We start from the raw sequence: 19,157 nt of genomic DNA, 5'->3' as shown, positions 1-19,157 counted from the left end.
GTTAGATGATTATAGCTATAGGTCCCTTACCAAAAAAATAATATAAATTAAGTAAAATGATAAGTAAATTTACATAAATACCCCAAACAATGTATTGTTTTATTTTTGGAAATAAGAGAGCAAATCTCTCATATTAAATGATGACGTGATTCATTACTTATAAAAAAAAAGTGACGTGACTGCTGAGAAAAGTTTTGAGGGTGGAGGGAGAAGAAGGTGAGCGGCGTATGAGAGATTGAAGGCGGCGGAGTTTGATACGATGTAAGGCAATTAAGAAAATTCTCGCCCCGATCTTGAGTAGTGGTTCTACGGCAAGCGACCAACCAGATTTTATGACCTCTTAACGGGCGTTCGAAATCCACCTTCCGCTTCGTCCCCTATAGTATCTCCGTCTTGGGCTCCACCATCCTCTTCGAATTTTACTGGTTGCACTCCATTGATTGGGTTAATTACGACGACGGCAACCCTAGGGTTTGTGGCAGAGCTAGGGGTAGCGTCAATGGATTTGGGGTGAGATGTTGTTTGTTGGCAGTAAGTCTCTTTTTCCGTTTTGTTGTTTGCAATTTGCAATTTCATGTTGCACATTAGTCTTTCATTCAAAAAGTTAGTGTTGTTTTGATTAATTTGTTTTCTTTTCTTTTTAGTTTTTTTCATTTTGCATTTTGCAATTTTCAATTTCATGTTACATATCGTTTTCTCTTTTTGAACTTTTTTTTGGAAGAGTAGATTTTTTGTTGTTTGATGTTTGCATTGGCGTGATGTATATTTTTTTTTTCATTTTGCAGTTACTGTTTGCATTCAGATGATGCAGTTGCTTGTTAGCATATGTCAAGTCATTGGCGACAGGGTTTTTTAATTGGGATGAGAGAGTTTATGGGATATTTTGATTTCAAAGAGAGATTTTTACGTGATTTGATTTAGGAGAGAGATTTTGGAAATTTAATTTGAAAATAATAATTTCCTTATATTTCTTAAGGGTATTTTTGGCACAAACTGTATAATGAACCTATAGAAAAATAGGACTTATGACTTGGATTTATTGCTATAAAGTTTAATTTCTAGGGGGCTGCAACAAATTGCCCCTTTTAAAAAATACATTTACCCCACCTTTTTATTTAAGATCTTATAAAGAGTAAAAATAGGAAATAAGTTCATTATCCAATCACACTAAAAATTAACCCTAAAAATAAGATTTAACATCTTATCAGCTCTTAAAACATCATATCTGACGTAACAGCTTACCAGCTGTTTAAAATAATCGTAGCCAAACACCCTCTAAATTAGGGTTACAATAAAGAATTGGGCGTAAAAGGGTGGGGTTAATTTTATCATATACATTATTTTTTCATTTATTTATAATACATATGAAAGGGATGGGCTTATTAACGAAAGAGATATAGCCCCTGAACCTAGAATAATAAAGATGGTTCGTCAGAGACTTATGCAAAAAAATCCCTACTTAGATTACCTAAGAACCCTTATACTATCATTGAATGATTATTTATTTTTGTGATTACATATCTACAAATTTGCAATCCATTATACTGCCAAACTGTCCAAAAATATTTGTAATTGAACCATTGTTTATCATTATTTTTGGCAAAGTAAAGACTTGGTCTTTAGACAACTAGATCATTTTCTAGTAGTGTCTAACATGAGACTTTCAATAAGACTATCTTTATCTTAGTGAGTTTAATCTATAAGATTACATCGTCTAGACCCTCGTCTTTGACATCAAACATTTAATTTTTATTTTTTTCCATTATTTTCTCAACGTTCAAAATAATATCATGATCACTAACTATCTCATGATTATAATGTCGTCTATAGACATATACTTCCATGTGTTTTTAAAATAAACACACTGGTCACACTCGTTATTACGAGAATTATTTGATACCACAATTTTATCCAATATTGCTTTAGAATAACTTAACGAGTTTCAATATCTTGTTATAAATAATCAAGATTTTTTCATAGCTATCTAATTTAGGGTTATAGGACCACCCTTTTAATTCTTCTTTTGAATAGTCCATCTAAACTTTAATGGTTTACTACTTGGAAGAAGACAAACTAACTTCCACGTACATTCATCTAATGTAGACAACATTTCATTAGTTGTCATTTTCCCATTCTATAACTCATAAGTTATATATTCAATCAAAATCAAACGTATTGATTTTCTTTGGCATCTTGTTGTATCTTGGTTGTTTATCACTTTGATGATTTACCACTCTGATTTGCTCCAAAATAGTTGAGATGATGACGTGTTCTCGATTAAAGGACTCATTTTGTGCGATTTAACGTCTCTTTTTTGCGCGATTTAACGCCTCATTTTTGCTCGATTAAACGACTCATTTGCTCGATTTAACGACTCATTTTGCGCGATTTAACGCTTCATTTTTCCACCGATACATTAGTTATTATTGTATTAATATATTCTATCCAGGTGATGGATAATTTCATGTTTCATGCCATCCACCCTACACATGACTTATCCAGGTGATAGGATAGTTCAATGAAAAATAATCTATATACAGACCTTACTCGAGCAATAGTTCAGCACTTGTTGAGTAACATGCATTCTTCGAAATGTTTTTCAGCATGCAAAGAGTTATTGCCATGGAGGAATGGCACATTATTAAATAGAGAATTTACCTCGCAAGGATATTAGGAGAGGTTCGAGCTTTCATAGATTCACGTTTGAGGTGGCGCTGCGAGCTTCATAGGACCAATGCGAGATAGGAGAGGACTACAAGTCTCGAAAAATCCCGCTTCGAGATAAGAAAACGAGCTCAGCAGCAAACAAGATCGTTAAGTACTCGCTTTTATAACTTGCTTTTATGTACGAGAATAACTCTGGCCTCGACGGGCATTGGGTCGGCGAGATTCGGTTAGAGAGCACCAAGATGGCTACATTCAAGCCGGCGAAATCTGGCTCGGAGTTGTGGGAGAATTGGCATAGAAGTGCGAGCAATGTGAACGCAAGCTCCCGGGATAAAGTAAGTTTTCAGCAATCTCGCCGAGGGGACAACTCCGAGCTTTAGGTAGAGAATGCGAGCTAGGAGAGAGCCCCATTTTAAGATAGAAATATGAGCTCCGATAAACCTGGTGGTGTTAACACTTGACCGCCTTGACTCGTAGTGATCTCTTGCTGAGGTGGAAACCTCACATCGCCATAAAGATATGGCTTGTATTTTCTCTTCTCACATAATCTCCTCTCGTAATAAATGTGAGCGACAAAAAGTCCAATTACCATAAATGAATTTGAGGTGTGAGTTGTGAGTGCGAGCTTCAAGGTTTCACCAAGCGTCAGGTTCATTCCGAGAACTCCGAACTTCAAGAAAGCCCAGCCCCGCTAAATCATGGGAATAAACTTTGTGCCTCGAGGGATCTTCTGGGGTATATGAGAGAAAATTTGAGCCCTTGAATTAATAAGGCATGGATATCTGTTAAGCAATACCAAGCTAAGGGGTAAGGTCTAGGCCTGTGGCGCCCGAGTACCCATGCTGATCGGTGACCTTAGATGGTCAGGTTTAGAGAGGCGAGTTTAAGCATCCCGCCACCGATCGAGAAAAGAAAACCAGGTTGTCCGAATACATCCCTCAGACGGGTTCTGACTCAATATGCATCCACGGAGGTGGTGCTGAGTAGAGAACCAAATTTGCATAAGTGATAGGTCCGACATATTCGGCTCGACGGGCACTGGGTCGGCGAAATCTGGCTCGGAGTCAGCTGGCCAAGCCCCAACCGATCAATACGGACTTCAAGAATTCGTTTCCGAGAGAATAATGTGATCTTGAAAAACTCCCTCTCAAGGAATTAGTTTCGGGTTTTGTGAAAACCATCATCTCGCAACTTATAAATCTGAGTATTGTCGAGCTTCATAGAGAGCCCAAATCGTTCACGAGAAATATTCGAACTCATTCAAGATCGAGATCTCAGAAGATTGAGCTTATAAATGGTGGGCATTCAGAACCCCTCAGTTGATTGAGACGTCTGGCCCAACCGAAAGGGCTTGTAAATAACATGCAGCGGGCTCTTGGAGAATTATGTCCCATCATTGAGCTCGCAAGCTCAAAGTGTTCGTCTATCTTTTTTTTTTTTTTTTTTTTTTGTAATCCCGATGTAGATCATGTCGACAAATGCGGGCTAATATTGCTTTTGGCTCCAGAGGAGATGTAACTTCTATTATTCTGGACATAAAGACATATGTCGATACTTTAGTTTTTGTTCAATTCATGTACCACTCCCCCAAGTTATATCTCCGATGGGTGAATGTTTAGTGCACAAGACATTTTCCTTTCGAACACCATGTGAAGAAATGTTGACCGACAATCTCATGCTTGTCAACGCTGAGCTAACCAGTGGCACAAGATTCTCGGTACTGAACACCATCATATATCCAAAAGGGTTTGGATAATCGTCTCTTTTTAGTGTATGTTGTTGTGGTTATGTTTCTTTGTTTTGTTTTGATCGCATCGAGCTCATGCAAGATCGCTGAGTTCTCGAGGTCCCGCTTCACGAGACGGGTTCAAGTTTCTTGAAGTAAATATGACTGACGAAAATTCCGATTACCATAGATAAATCTGAGGCATGAGTTGTGATTGTGAGCTTCAAAATTTGCTCTTTTTCAACTCGTAGAAGTCTGATAGGTCTCATGTTGATTTCATAAATTTGCTAAGTGTCGAGCTCCTCAGGATGATATCTGAGTTGTGCAAGAGGAATGCAACCTGTAATACGAGCCTCCAAAAAATCCCGATGAAGACGAGCTCGAGGGATCGAGCTTCTTGTTTTAACTCGCAATGACCATATCCTAGCTCGAGTTTGATGCAAAGAATGCGCAAGACAACTCCTTATGTTGTAATTATCTCATTACGGTGTGTAGTGGCACTCAGCTAATCCGTCTTGGAAACCATTTACCAATTCCGAAATGATAAACACAAGGATTCATACCCAACTCGGGAGGTGATTAGGAGAGGTTTCTTCCTTCGTAACTTTATGCTCGAGATGGCGAGCGAGGTTCATATGACCAGTGCAAGGTAGAAGAGAACTACAAGCCTTAAAGAATTCCACTTCGAGATAAGACACGAGCTCAGCGGCAAACGAGATCTTTAATTACTCGCTTTTGTGTCCGAGATATAACTCTGGCCTTTTAAGAGCTTTAAGAAATATTTCCCGGAGTTTGAGATGTACGAGGCAAATTTGAGCTTCAAGAAGGGCGAACTCTGAAAAATTCAAATCTCGGAGAATTTTTAACAACCATAAGTTGCTCAAGAAGACTGTCTCTGTAAATGTGGGTTCCTCGACAATACATTTGTAAGTAATATATTGGTGCTCCAAGCAATAAACATGAGCCCCACGAATCATTGTTTTAGAAATAAATCTAAACTTCAGGAAACTTGAGCAGCAAGAGGTGATTTTTGAAAATATTCGAGCTAAAGAAATCCAATTTCGGGAAAATCACGTTGAGAATAGTCCAGTCGACCTGGCTCAATTGGGGCTATTATAAATAGATTTGCTCTTCTAGAAACTCAAGGGAAATAATTTGCGAGCTCCAAGACCAGCGAATCTTTCGTGAGTCATGGTCAGCTTATATACAGATAGTCCTCAAGTTGATTGAGACATTAACCAAATCAAAAAAGGGGCTTGTGAATGATTTGTACCGAGCTCTTGGAGAGGTTTGTCCCATCATTGAGCTCGCGACTTCGAAATATTCATCTCGTGGTAAAGAAACTCTTCAATTCTTCTTACTTTCTATCAATCCCATTGTAGATTTCGCGTTGACAAATATGGGTTGAAGTTGCTCTCGAGTCTGGAGGAGATGTAACTTGCATTTTTTCTGGGCATATATTGATACTCTACCACTCCTCCGAGTTATATCTTCGATGGGTGACTTTTCAGTGTGCAACGGAATTTTCCTTTGGAACACCGTGCGAGTCAATTTCAATTGACAATTTTGTGCTTATTAGCTCCGAACTAACAACCGGCACAAGACCCCCGGAAAAATTATTATTCCACACCTCTTTTCAGAAACTGTTGAACACCATCCTATGAAAACCAAATCATAGATCCAATTGTGTAGTGTTTTTATGCCGTGATTGAGTCGTCCCGTCTCGTCTCGTATTGAACCGCATCGAACTCATGCAAGATCGAGCTCCAATATAAGCTTATCTCATATTTCCACAAGTATTATTGTAATGCTTCCCACTTGTAATGATTTTTCATGGGCCAGAACGACCTCTGCCCAAACATCTTTCTCGGAGGTCAGATTGCCTCACTGTCTCGATAATTGGGAAGAAGTCTTGATCAAGAATCATTTCGATTTCCTCTTGCCACCCAATTTGATGTTTAATATCATACCTCCTCGATAGTTGTGTTGTCAAATGCTAATGTGTCATTATTCCCATCTCTCAGTAAGAGATTATACTCGGTAATAGCTCGTCCCAGCTTCTCAAAGTACAGCTCGACTGCCATAGTCTTATAAACCCAAAATATCCATCAATTGGTCGATGAGCTCTGTTTTTATCTCACTCCTTTCAGCAAACTTCGGCTTGATTCTATCCTGCAGGGTCACCTGTTGCGTACGGTCTGGCCAAGATATGATTTATAAAACGAAGTCGCGGCTATGCTTTCATAAAATGTGCCAGCAAAAGCCTACTGTTCTCCTGGACCTTCGATCAAACACTTTATGTGCACCATCAGGACTTCCATCTTTCACTTCGGTCTACCCAACCAAAAATTGTCGGTATCCAGCATTCTTCGACAATCGTTTAAGATTGCTTCATAAAACTGAACATTCATTGTCAACAAAACTAATAACTCGAAGTGCTCATAATCCTGCTACAAATGCGACATGGGTCGGCATACTCCCTTTTTGTTCGTTCTCCCTATTTTTTTATTTTTTTTTCAAAAATATCAAGATTTTGGAGGTTCCAATCCATAACACAAGTGCCAGAATAGTGAACCCGGGCGAAGAGAACCACCCTGATATTAATTTCTACACAATTTGTTGCTTTCAAAGAGAACCGTCATGCTAAAGCTTTAGCCGTAGTTCAGATACAGATGCGCGTTTTCAATAGACATAAAAAATCACGAGTTCCTCTTTCCAACAACTTCAAGACAAACATGGAGCTCGATTCCAGCCTTGGAAGTTGACCAAGTCATAAAATCTCTGGTGCAACTGCAATCCGATTGGCGAAGTGTTCAGCCCAGAGTGTCCTCTTTGGGGCCTTATATCGAACAACTTGCGGGTGGGTCTATAGATTTAGGCAAAATCATACGAGGGGATAGGGGTACTTCGAAATTTTCCCCTTCTCTTCCCGATTATTCTCGATCTCAATCTTTCCACATGTGGTGATTTTTCGAGATTCGATCCAGACGAGGTCGACGATACTTGGCTCGGCGGACATGGGTCAGCGAGACATGGGTAGGTGAAACTTTGCTTGGTCGACGGGATCGGCAAGACTTAGCTCGGCGGACATGGATCGACGAGCACTGAGACGGGGTTGAATCCAGGTTCCAAGGAAGTCAGCTTCTAGAAATCAGAATAGAGCATCGGGCTTAGCCAAATCGTATAGAGAAAATCAAGCTTCCAAAATAACCATTTTGAAGGGTAGATACGATCTCGAGACTCGTGTGATGTTGGCTTTGGCATGATTCACAACCACTTTACCTTATAACTTTCGTTCTCCACTGTTTTGCCAAGCTTAAAGTTGAAGCTAACTTGCTCGGTGTTTGACAAGCTTCAACAAATGTCCCTCTGAAAACTTCTTGGCCTCCTTTCTTTTCCCAACCTGATTCGTCAAGCTCTTGACTCAAAATTTGGACTCGTTACATGTTGTTTACCTCGTGAATCTACTCTGATTTCTTTTTCTCTTTAGATTTTTGTCGAGTTCAGCCATTAGGGCAAGATTTATTTCCAAATTCTTCTCTTTGTACTTCATCGATTCATCTGATCTAGATTCCAAGCACCACATTTGAGCCCCTTTCTTGGTTTCCCCTTAAAAAACTCCCCAAGAAATACAGTGAACCGTTCTTCTTCGATCTTGCAGCTCATTATCTCCAACTTCATGGAGAAGATCCCAAAAATCAAATCATCTCACGTCTTAGCTCGAGATCCTTCCCACAGACGGCGCCACTTGATTATATTTGCTCCAAAATAGTTGAGATGATGACGTGAAGATATTTTGGATGATAGCTTGTCGGGGATTCCGCCGGAGGGATACCTGCAACGCCGGGAGGGGTTTCCCGGCGTAGAAGCTCCGACAATCAAGTCAGTTTTTATCCAGAGATAATCGAGTGTGATATGTAAGAGAGAACATAGAAGTGAAAGTTGGTGATAAGTGTTCTCTTGGGCCAGATATGACTTTGGGCCAAATACAAGCGAAAACCCAATCCACGGCCCAATAAAGAGTTAGGAAACCCCGTGAGGACAATTTGGTCCGTATCACACTCCTACATATTTTAGCTTCGTTGTTCATCACTTTGACAATTTACCACTTACACATTTATAAGTTCTCTTATTTAGAATTTATGTATTTCCTTTCTTGACAAGAAAATCCAATATAATCAATTTGCATCAAGAATGACTATCTTATGCACAATCATTATTTGCATATTCAATGAAAATGCACTTAACTATTTTTGGCCTCTTATCTTAGGTACATTTACCTCGGCCTTAACACCCCCACATTTCCAAATATTTAATAATGTGGTTAACTCGGGATATCTAATTTTCCCCACAAATTCTAGAGTATGTATTCTAGAATTTATCAATATGATATCCATATACTTTTTCCAAGAGCTTCAGTACTCATTTTTTAATTCATTTGTCAAAGTTGGTGATAAGTGTTCATTTTGCATGATTTTCACTTATCAATTCTTCGAGTTTTGGTCTTCGTTCGTCCGAGTTTTCGGCTTTATTTGAATATATTATGCGTTTCTTGTTTTATTTCTATTTTAAGTAAAGAGAAGCTATTTTTGCCGATTCGAAACGATTTTGGAAGAGAAGCCGAAAATCAAACCAAACACGTGCAAAAGTGCATTATCGCGGGTTGTGGCACTGTTTCGTATTTCAAGCATAACTTTTGCATACGACCTCCGAATGAGCTTATTCAAGTGGCTTTAGGAAGATAACTTCAAGATCTACAACTTTTTCGCAATGCAAAATTGTCAAATTCGGGCTAAAAAAGGGTCAAAAAAGTTTTTTATGTTAATGCAGAGGCCAGATCACGATCCAGAAACACCGGATCGCGATCTGGTGGCAGATTCCAGTAGCAGCGAAAAATTGGGGCAGATCGCGATCCGCACCTCCTGGATAGCGATCTGGCAAGGCGGTGCGTAGTTTTCGAGGCTGCCAGCGCGATCCAAGAAGCCCAGATCGCGATATGGGCACAGAAATCGAGACAAGATATTTTTCTTTGATATCTTACTATAAATAGAAGGTCTTTTTTTCATTTTTTCAATCTCTAGACTTATCTCTCGACCTTTTCTTCGGTTTTCTATTCGGTTTTCGCTAGTTCTTCGCGGGAAGCTTCGACGAGGGTTTCGACGAGGGTTTTTCATAAGCTTTTCTTTACTTTTTGTTTATGATTTCTCGTGTTCTTCATTTTGATGCTACGTTTGTAATGAACTGAGCATTTTCTTTTAGGGAAATAAAACCTTGTATATATTGATTTTGATTTCCAGATATGTGATCTATTTGTCGTTCTTTGATTCTGTTTATGTTTTCCTGTATCAAATGTGTAGCACCCCGTTTACTTTATACTCTATACCGGAAAATGGTATAAAGGTTTTTCTATTAAGTTGCAGCGGAAGACCTTTTAAAAATACGGTTTTGTTTTTCGAAACAAAGTTCTAGAGAAAGGGGGTAAAGTTTTCTCTAGTTTTGAAAATACTTGAAGTGGTTCGCTTCAATTTTTGTTCAATAAAAATCTTTCTTCAAAAAAAAACCTTTGAAGTCGAACCCTTCGTATATTTAGTCAAAAACATTCTCTCTTTATTCGGTGCCACATTTTCCTTTAAACATTTTCTTGCTTCAAATAATAAATTCGGATTGTGGTGGAGCTCTTAAGAAATCAACATTAGAAAAGAACAAGAATAATCGGAAAACATTATATTATACATAAGGGTTAAAAATGGTTTCCCGATAACATATTCAATTACTACGGATTACAATCCACTAAGAAGATTCAAGTACCAAAACGGAAGTTTATTAAAATCCACATATATTCCATACGGCTCGATTCCTCGACTTTCCCCGGACTTGGTTCAACTTTGCTCCTCGGATTCGGATCATGAGCTACCTACACCAAGATAACATCTATATGAGCCTTTAAAAAGACTCAGTAAGAATCCGGAAGAAATAACAAGGTTTTGAAAAAGACTTTACACATAATTTATATATATACACACATATATATATAGGCATACACGAACACATAATAAATTTACGATCATTCGAAACTTGCACTTGCTATACCTTACCTTTACCTTTCCTTAAAATCTTTCAAGGATACTTTACATCCTTTCATTTCTTTCAAAAGTCGGATACTTAACACCCTTCTTTCTCTTTACTTTAATATGCAAAAGTCGGGTACTTAATACCCTTCTTTTCTATACTATAATATGCAATATGCATGAAAATGAGACTTTAGACTTTTAAGACTTTTCATGAGAAAACATTGGGCCCGTTTGGAAAAACAATCGTGGAGTTCGGCAATAAGCCGTGTATTTTGGAGCTTGTGATCTATAACTTTACTATAGTCACGACTATAACTTTACTATAGCCGAGTTAGTGGTTTATAATCCCGATTCCTATGTGAATCAGTCCCTATGTGGACAGGCCCCTATGTGGACCCCAACTATCAACCACTAACGGAATACCAGCCCCCCGTATCCCATACTTATTCACCTAGATCCACAACCAATTTCCAAACATTTTTAACTTTGAAAAATCGTGATGTATGCATCTTAGACTTACTAATGAATGACATGAAGCTTACATGATCTATCTATGTTTAATCAAATAAACAAACATAAAAGTAACAAGTATCACAACAATTATACTTCACATTTTCAATCAAATCATTGAACACATAACCATATAGAACATAGCACCTTTACTTCACATTTCATTCCATAAACACACATAAATATTTAATATCACATAGTAGCACCAAGAAGGGCATTCTTCAACTTTAACCATATTGTAATCACATAATCATATAACCAAGTCATTCATAGCATATCAATATCACTCATATCATGAATTATGAAAATTATCATATACGGCATTACTTTAGTCTAATCACTTAATACATAAACCTTTATTTCAAAAGGGTCACATAACATCACAAATAATATACGAAAACAATCAAGTATTCTAATTTATCATTATAAATCAATTAATCATTTTTCTAAATCTTGCACTTGATTCATAACTCCGTTCTAGGCTAGTACACTCTAATTCTCTCTTATAACATGCAACATAATACCTAAACTTAGATCATTAGACCATAACTTAGAGGTTTCACCTTCATCACTAACTTATCTTTCCTACCTCGTATATTAGAACCATGATCACAAATCATACTTTGATAAAAATAGTCATCTTAAGAAAATCAAACAGCTTTGGTATCCTAACTTTGAAAACTCATTTCTCTTGCACCACAAATCAAAAGAATTTGAAAGTTTTACTAAATACTCCTTTATATGTCTTTAAAACCACCGAGAAACAGTTTAGAAAAATCATTATCCGAGTAAGAGATATAAATAAATTTCTAAGGTGGTACAGTTTTGAAATCTGAACAGAGGGAGTCACTTTAAAAATTTATTGCGCTTTACATATTCATCCAAACCTTTTGAAATTTTAACTACATATACTATTAGGAGTCTTACATACCCCAGAAAAACAGTTTTAGAAAATATTTATGAAATTAGGATAAATAAGTAAAATGGTACAGTAGTGCAGTTTAAAACTCAGAACAGGGGACGGGACTTCAAATATTTCTTATAAATTATCTACTGTATCAATCACTGTCAAATATTATCACAGATGAGTTCTATAAGTTGGCGTTCTAATCCAATTGGACTTACTAAATTTTAAAGAGGAAAACATTAGATTTAATTACTAATTCTAAACTAACTCTAGTTCTGTACAGTTTCGGTAAATAATTCATAACTCATTCATTTCTACTCCAAAAATTACAAGCCACCTATCAATATGACCATAATAGAGAGATCTATCCTCATATAAAATTTCGTAGTTTTCATAAATAAACTCGTGGGTGAAACATGGGTTAAAATCCGTACCTATGAATCTGAAAATTTTACATATAACCATCTATTTCAAGATTCTAGACCCAATCAACTTATGTGCCTCAAATCAAAACCTTAAACATATAATCATAATTAGTAAATCTTAACATGCAATCATTATAAACATCGAGATAATTAATTTCATAGCATATAATCATCAAATTTTCGGTTTCCTCACCAATCTTCTATTTTCTTTCAAGAATCAAGAATCAAGAGCTAGATTCTCACATGCAAAGCTTTAAACATGAAATTAAACATATCAAAACGTCATCATCATTTTTCTCATCAAAGATCAAGGATTCAAGCATGGATCTTAACATGCATGTGGCTAAATATATAATATAGCATACTATGAGCACTTTCTTTCATAAAACTTTCGATTTCTTCAAACACTCAAGAAGGGGAGTTTTTCAAAAAGAGGAGAGAAGGAAATACTATTGATGTTAGCTTGATGTAGCAAGAATTCCATGATTCTTACCTTAGGATCTTTTCAAAATTTGAAGAACTTTGTGGATATTTGCAACCCACTAGAGAATCCTTCAAGAAATTCAAAAATTAGAGAAAGCTCTTAGGGGATTTTCGAAAATTGAAGAAAGAAAGAAAGAACAAATATTTGCTTACCCTTCTTGGTTGAAGAATCTCCTTTTGGAGATGAAGAACTATACTAGCTAGGAATTAATGAAAAAAACGAGAAGAAGATGAAGAAGAAGGAAGAGATTTAATGGGGAAGGCTTGAATTAGAAGAAGAGATTTCTTATTCTACTTGGAGCTATTTTGATCGATGGGGAGGGGGAAGGAAAAGGGGACTTGGCTGATTTTTTGGTTTGTGGAAATGAAGAGGAGAGGGTGGTATTTATAGAATTGGAGAGGCTTGTATTCTTAATGAGTAAGTATGGAGAGGGGTCTTTTTTGCAATTAGGAGAAACTTGAAATAATCTAGAGGGACTTCTAGGCAATTTCATTTAAGATATCTTAAAAATAATGCTAAATGAAAAGCCAAGTGGAAATGCACATGGAATAAGTGTATGCATGCAACACATACAATCCCAGCCAATTTAAAAAGAGGAAATTACTATCAATTAAGCATATAAACTTTCTAGTGTGAGAAAATAAATTCTTATGTTACTAAAACTAAATCCACGTAAATCACATAATTTCACATAAATAGCAAATAAAGAAAATTGAAAAGCAACTAATAAAATTCGCACATACAACACATATTCATGCAAAGGAGACGAGAGGGAAAATACGGAAATCGGGTATCGGAAACGCGGGATGTTACAAAATGCTTTCGATTGTTTGGCCAACAGTTGAATTGATTGTAAATGGGAATGAACTCGAGAGAGGATTTCTCGTTTGATTTTAGGAAAACATAGCTCGGGTTGTGGAAACGGAGACGTGATGCACCTCGGGTAGCCCTTAAGGACTTGACCTAAATGCTCTCTTAATATCAGGTTCTGAACGGAGCGACGGACCTGTGGGTAGACTCTAACTACACTGGAGACGGGGGTTAGGGTATTTTAGTGTCTGGGTTAGCGAACATAGAATTGACGATAGGTTCGGATCTGTAGATCTTTGTCGATAGTACACTGGTGGATTTTACCCTAGAAGCCATCACACGTCGGAATTTCTCGCTTTTACTGGCGGACCGTTGTTTTTAGTATTGTTTCCTTTTAGCTTCATTTCATCCCCCATTCTTTCGTTCGTCTAGATAAAGTTTAGGATAGTATAATTACGGTACTTTGTAGATTTAGGAACATAATTCCATGTGGATCGATATTTGGAATTCACTATTCTACAAAACGCGATACTGTACACTTGCGGTTTTTATACGTAGGTTTTACGCGTATCAGTTGGAATCTTCCAACTTTCTTTCACATAGCATTTAAATGCTTCGAAATCCTTATTTTTATTTTATTGATAAGGATACACAATGTAACAAAATATATTTCTTCTTTAGTTAGAGAAATATTTTGGATCACCAATATAATTTAATTACAAAGTATTGTATTTCTTTCTCTCAAGAAAGCACAAAAAGAGGAAACTGCTCAAGATACTTAAATCTTGTCAACAAATAAGATAATAAGATTTCCTCCGTTTCTTCGAAAAGAGAAAACTCGTCAAGATACTTAAATCTTGTCATTAAACAAGAGAATATTAATCTCTCTATACGAGGATTGATCTCCACTATTCAATATTAAAGTTAGAATATGCCAATTCTAAACTTAATCGTTCATAATTTAGGATTGTATGTCCTAAACATGCCGTTCAAAATTCAGCCAAATCCAACGATTTAATTCTACAAAACGAGCTCTCAAGTAAACTGCTCGAATTTTCTTTCAAGAAAACATCCATTGTTGTTTACAACTATTTTATTTAAAACTCAAAATATGATCTTATCTATTCACATTGTAGATTAATATCTTTTAAAATGGTCGAACAAATTAGTTAGTGAAAATACGAAAAGATTAGCCGAGGCGGGAAAACTCTTTCCTTAAGACGATATTGCCCCGCTACGATGCTTACATTTATTTGACAATCGTTTCCCAAGATACATCGGCTAAACTCGGAATATGAGCACTCAAAAAAAACGAGTACAAAGAACATTACTTTGTATCTCAAACTCATGAAGCGAATACGGAAGAAAACATTCTACGAAGAATATTTCGGGCTAAAGAAAGAAGAATTCCATTGAACAAAATTATGGATTGAATTAATTTTCTATGTTATGAAATCAAACATGTGGAGTTTTTTATTTATAAGTTTCCAATGTTTGTGATTAATAGACACAACCCTCAGAAAATTAAACAAATGAAAAGGTGTGGCCCATACCTCTTGATATTGTCACACCTATTTGATCAAATAGGTGCCAAATAAACTTTTTTTAGTTTTCATTCAAAAAATAATATTTTAAGAATAAAATTTCCAACAAATTGTGTAATAACAAAAATGAAAATAATAAATTAACATATATATAGCTTAATTATGTAGTTTAAATATCAAATGTCTTTTCATGTGCTATATTTATACTAAGGTGAGAGTTTATTTTCTTCTTATTGTATTTTTTTCCGCTTATTGAAATTTCTGATGTAATTTAATTCCTACAAAACTACATTTGAAGAGCTTTCCAACGATATATTAATTATAAGCATATATATGTAAAATTTTAATTTAAAATAAATTATTTTATTTTAAGTTAAGCATTAGATACCTAAAGTAGTTTCAAATTTTAAATTAGTTCTCATATAATTTTAATTGCTGATGAACCGAAAGTCTTGGCTAATCAGCTCAAGGTAAAGGAGCTAAAGAACGGCAGATGTGCTATTGTCACCGGAAAGGGACCATTGGAGAACCTTGCCGACCACCTTGCCGATCCCATTAATAACAATGCACATGTTGCTTGCTAGTGTGTGTGTGTGTGTGTATATATATATATATTAAGTATATATATATATGGGGATCTGCCCTTTTTTTTGGGCCCATTTCTTTTCCATTTTCTTTTGGCCCAATTAATGCCAAAACTGTGTCGTTCCAATCTCCCGGTCCAATCATCATCTCCCATTCTTTTCTTTTCCATTTAATTTTGAAGCAGCTCGACCGCGACACGCCTGCTTGATTTTTTCTTTTCATTTAATCTGCTTGTTCCTAAACGACGTCGTTTCGCTGCCTCACACATGGCCAACAATTGTTGACCTCCACCAACAGTTGCTGACCTCCGCCGCTTCCATGCCCGCCCCCGCCGCCGCTCTGTTCGATGCCCACCGCCCCTGCCGCCAACGTCACTTCCTACCTCTTTTTCATACAATTGTTGATTTGTCCCTTTCCAATCACATCCGAATTGGATAAATCAGGAATTGAAGAGTCATAATCTTTGGGTGCACCGTCCTTATCTCACAGTTATTATATGTTCTGTAATTATTTTGTTTGATGTCACTTTCAATTCTTGTCGCCGCTGTTGACTTTCCGTCGGCGCGTCTGTTCATTCCGACATCGATTTATTTTATTTGCTGCCTCGTTAATATTGGGGATCTGCCCTTTTCTTTTTGGGCCCATTTTCTTTTGGCCCAGTTAATGCCAAAACTGTGTCGCTCCAATCTCCCGGTCCAATCAGCATCTCCCATTCTTTTCTTTTGCCATTTAATTTTGAAGCAGCTCGACCGCGACACGCCTGCTTGATTTTTCCTTTTCATTTAATCTGTTTGTTCCTAAACAAGGTCGTTTCGCTGCCTCACACATGGCCAACAATTGTTGACCTCCACCAACAGTTGCTGACCTCCGCCGCTTCCATGCCCGCCACCGCCGCCGCTCTGTTCGATGCCCACCGCCTCTGCCGCCAACGTCACTTCCTACCTCTTTTTCATCCAATTGTTGATTTGTCCCTTTCCAATCACATCCGAATTGGATAAATCAGGAATTGAAGAGTCATAATCTTTGGGTGCACCGTCCTTATCTCACAGTTATTATATGTTCTGTAATTATTTTGTTTGATGTCGCTTTCAATTCTTGTCGCCGCTGTTGACTTTTCGTCGGCGCGTCTGTTCATTCCGACATCGATTTATTTTATTTGCTGCCTCGTTAATATTGGGGATCTGCCCTTTTTTTTTTGGGCCCATTTTCTTTTGGCCCAGTTAATGCCAAAACTGTGTCGCTCCAATCTCCCGGTCCAATCAGCATCTCCCATTCTTTTCTTTTGCCATTTAATTTTGAAGCAGCACGACCGCGACACGCCTGCTTGATTTTTCCTTTTCATTTAATCTGCTTGTTCCTAAACAACGTCGTTTCGCTGCCTCACACATGGCCAACAATTGTTGACCTCCACCAACAGTTGCTGACCTCCGTCGCTTCCATGCCCGCCATCGCCGCCGCTCTGTTCGATGCCCACCGCCCCTGCCGCCAACGTCACTTCCCACCTCTTTTTCATCCAATTGCTGATTTGTCCCTTTCCAATGACATCCGAATTGGATAACTCAGGAGTTGTAGAGTCATAATCTTTGGGTGCACCGCCCTTTTCTCACAGTTATTATATGTTCTATAATTATTTTGTTTGCTGCCGCTTTCAATTCTTGTCACCGCTGTTGACTTCCTGTCGGCGCGTCTGTTCATTCCGGCATCGATTTATTTTATTTGATGCCTCGTTAATTATGGGGATCTGCCCTTTTTTTTTTTGCCAATTTCTTTTCCATTTTCTTTTGGCCCAGTTAATGCCAAAACTGTGTCGTTCCGATCTCCCGGTCCAATTAGCATCTCCCATTGTTTTCTTTTCCATTTAATTTTGAAGCAGCTCGACCGCGACACGCCTGCTTGATTTTTCCTTTTCATTTAATCTGCTTGTTCCTTAACGACGTCGTTTCGCTGCCTCACACATGGCCAACAATTGTTGACCTCCACAAACAGTTGCTGACTTCCGCCGCTTCCATGCCTGCCACCGCCGCCGCTCTGTTCGATGCCCACCGCCCCTGTCGCCAAATCACTTCCCACCTCTTTTTCATCCAATTGCAGATTAATGACATCCGAATTGGATAACTCAGGAATTGTAGAGTCATAATCTTTGGGTGCACCGCCCTTTTCTCACAGTTATTATCTGTTCTGTAATTATTTTGTTTGCTGCCGCTTTCAATTCTTGTCGCCGCTGTTGACTTCCCGTCGGCGTGTCTGTTCATTCTGGCATCGATTTATTTTATTTGCTGCCTCGTTAATTATGGGGATCTGCCCTTTTTTTTGGGCCCATTTCTTTTCCATTTTCTTTTGTCCCAGTTAATGCCAAAATTGTGTCGTTCCAATCTCCCCGTCCAATCAGCGTCTCCCATTCTTTTCGTTTCCATTTAATTTTGAAACAGCTCGACCGCGACACGCCTGCTTGATTTTTCCTTTTCATTTAATCTGCTTGGTCCTAAATGACTTTGTTTCGCTGCCTCACACATGGCCAAGAATTGTTGACCTCCACCAACAGTTGCTGACCTCCGCTGCTTCCATGCCTGCCACCGCCGCCGCTCTGTTCGATGCCCACCGCCCCTGCCGCCAACGTCACTTCCTACCTCTTTTTCTTCCAAGTGCTGATTTGTCCCTTTCCAATCACATCCGAATTGGATAACTCAGGAATTGAAGAGTCATAATCTTTGGGTGCACCGCCCTTTTCTCTCAGTTATTATTTGTTCTGTAATTATTTTGTTTGCTGCCGTTTTCAATTCTTGTCGCCGCTGTTGACTTCCCGTCGGCGCTTCTGTTCATTCCCGCATCGATTTATTTTATTTGCTGCCTCGTTAATTATAGGGTTCTACCTTTGTTTTTTGGCCCATTACTTTTCCATTTTGTTTTGGCCCAGTTAATGCCAAAACTGTGTCGTTCCAATCTTCCGGTCCAATCAGCATCTCCCATTCCTTTATTTTCCATTTAATTTTGAAGCATCTCGACCGCGACACGCCTGCTTGATTTTTCCTTTTCATTTAATCTGGTTGTTCCTAAACGACGTCGTTTCTCTGCCTCACACATAGCCAACAATTGTTGACCTCCACCAACAGTTGCTGACCTCCGCCGCTTCCATGCCCGCCACCGCCGCCGCTCTGTTCGAGGCCCACCGCCCCTGCCACCAACGTCACTTCCCACCTCTTTTTCATCCAATTCCTGATTTGTCCCTTTCCAATGACATCCGAATTGGATAACTCAGGAGTTGTAGAGTCATAATCTTTGGGTGCACCGCCCTTTTCTCATAGTTATTATTTGTTCTGTAATTATTTTGTTTGCTGCCGCTTTCAATTCTTGTCGCCGCTGTTGACTTCCCGACGGCGCGTCTGTTGATTCCGGCATCAATTTATTATATTTGCTGCCTTGTTAATTAT

At 38.0% G+C, this 19,157-nt stretch overlaps 1 long non-coding RNA gene across 1 annotated transcript; it reads right to left on the bottom strand.

Annotated features, from left to right (window-relative positions):
• Window positions 1–10,104: 10,104 nt before the first annotated feature.
• On the bottom strand, window positions 10,105–13,132 carry LOC105959890 (uncharacterized). Its single transcript, XR_016029367.1, has 3 exons — window positions 12,943–13,132; window positions 12,800–12,858; window positions 10,105–10,307 (listed from the first exon to the last, which is right to left on the bottom strand). It is a non-coding gene; the product is annotated as an uncharacterized LOC105959890 (long non-coding RNA).
• Window positions 13,133–19,157: the final 6,025 nt, after the last annotated feature.

The sequence above is a fragment of the Erythranthe guttata genome, chromosome 13 (genome assembly GCF_056151865.1).
Source record: "Erythranthe guttata isolate IM_541 chromosome 13, IM_541, whole genome shotgun sequence".
Taxonomy (NCBI): Eukaryota; Viridiplantae; Streptophyta; class Magnoliopsida; order Lamiales; family Phrymaceae; genus Erythranthe; species Erythranthe guttata.
This window is presented reverse-complemented; position numbering and strand designations above follow the sequence as displayed.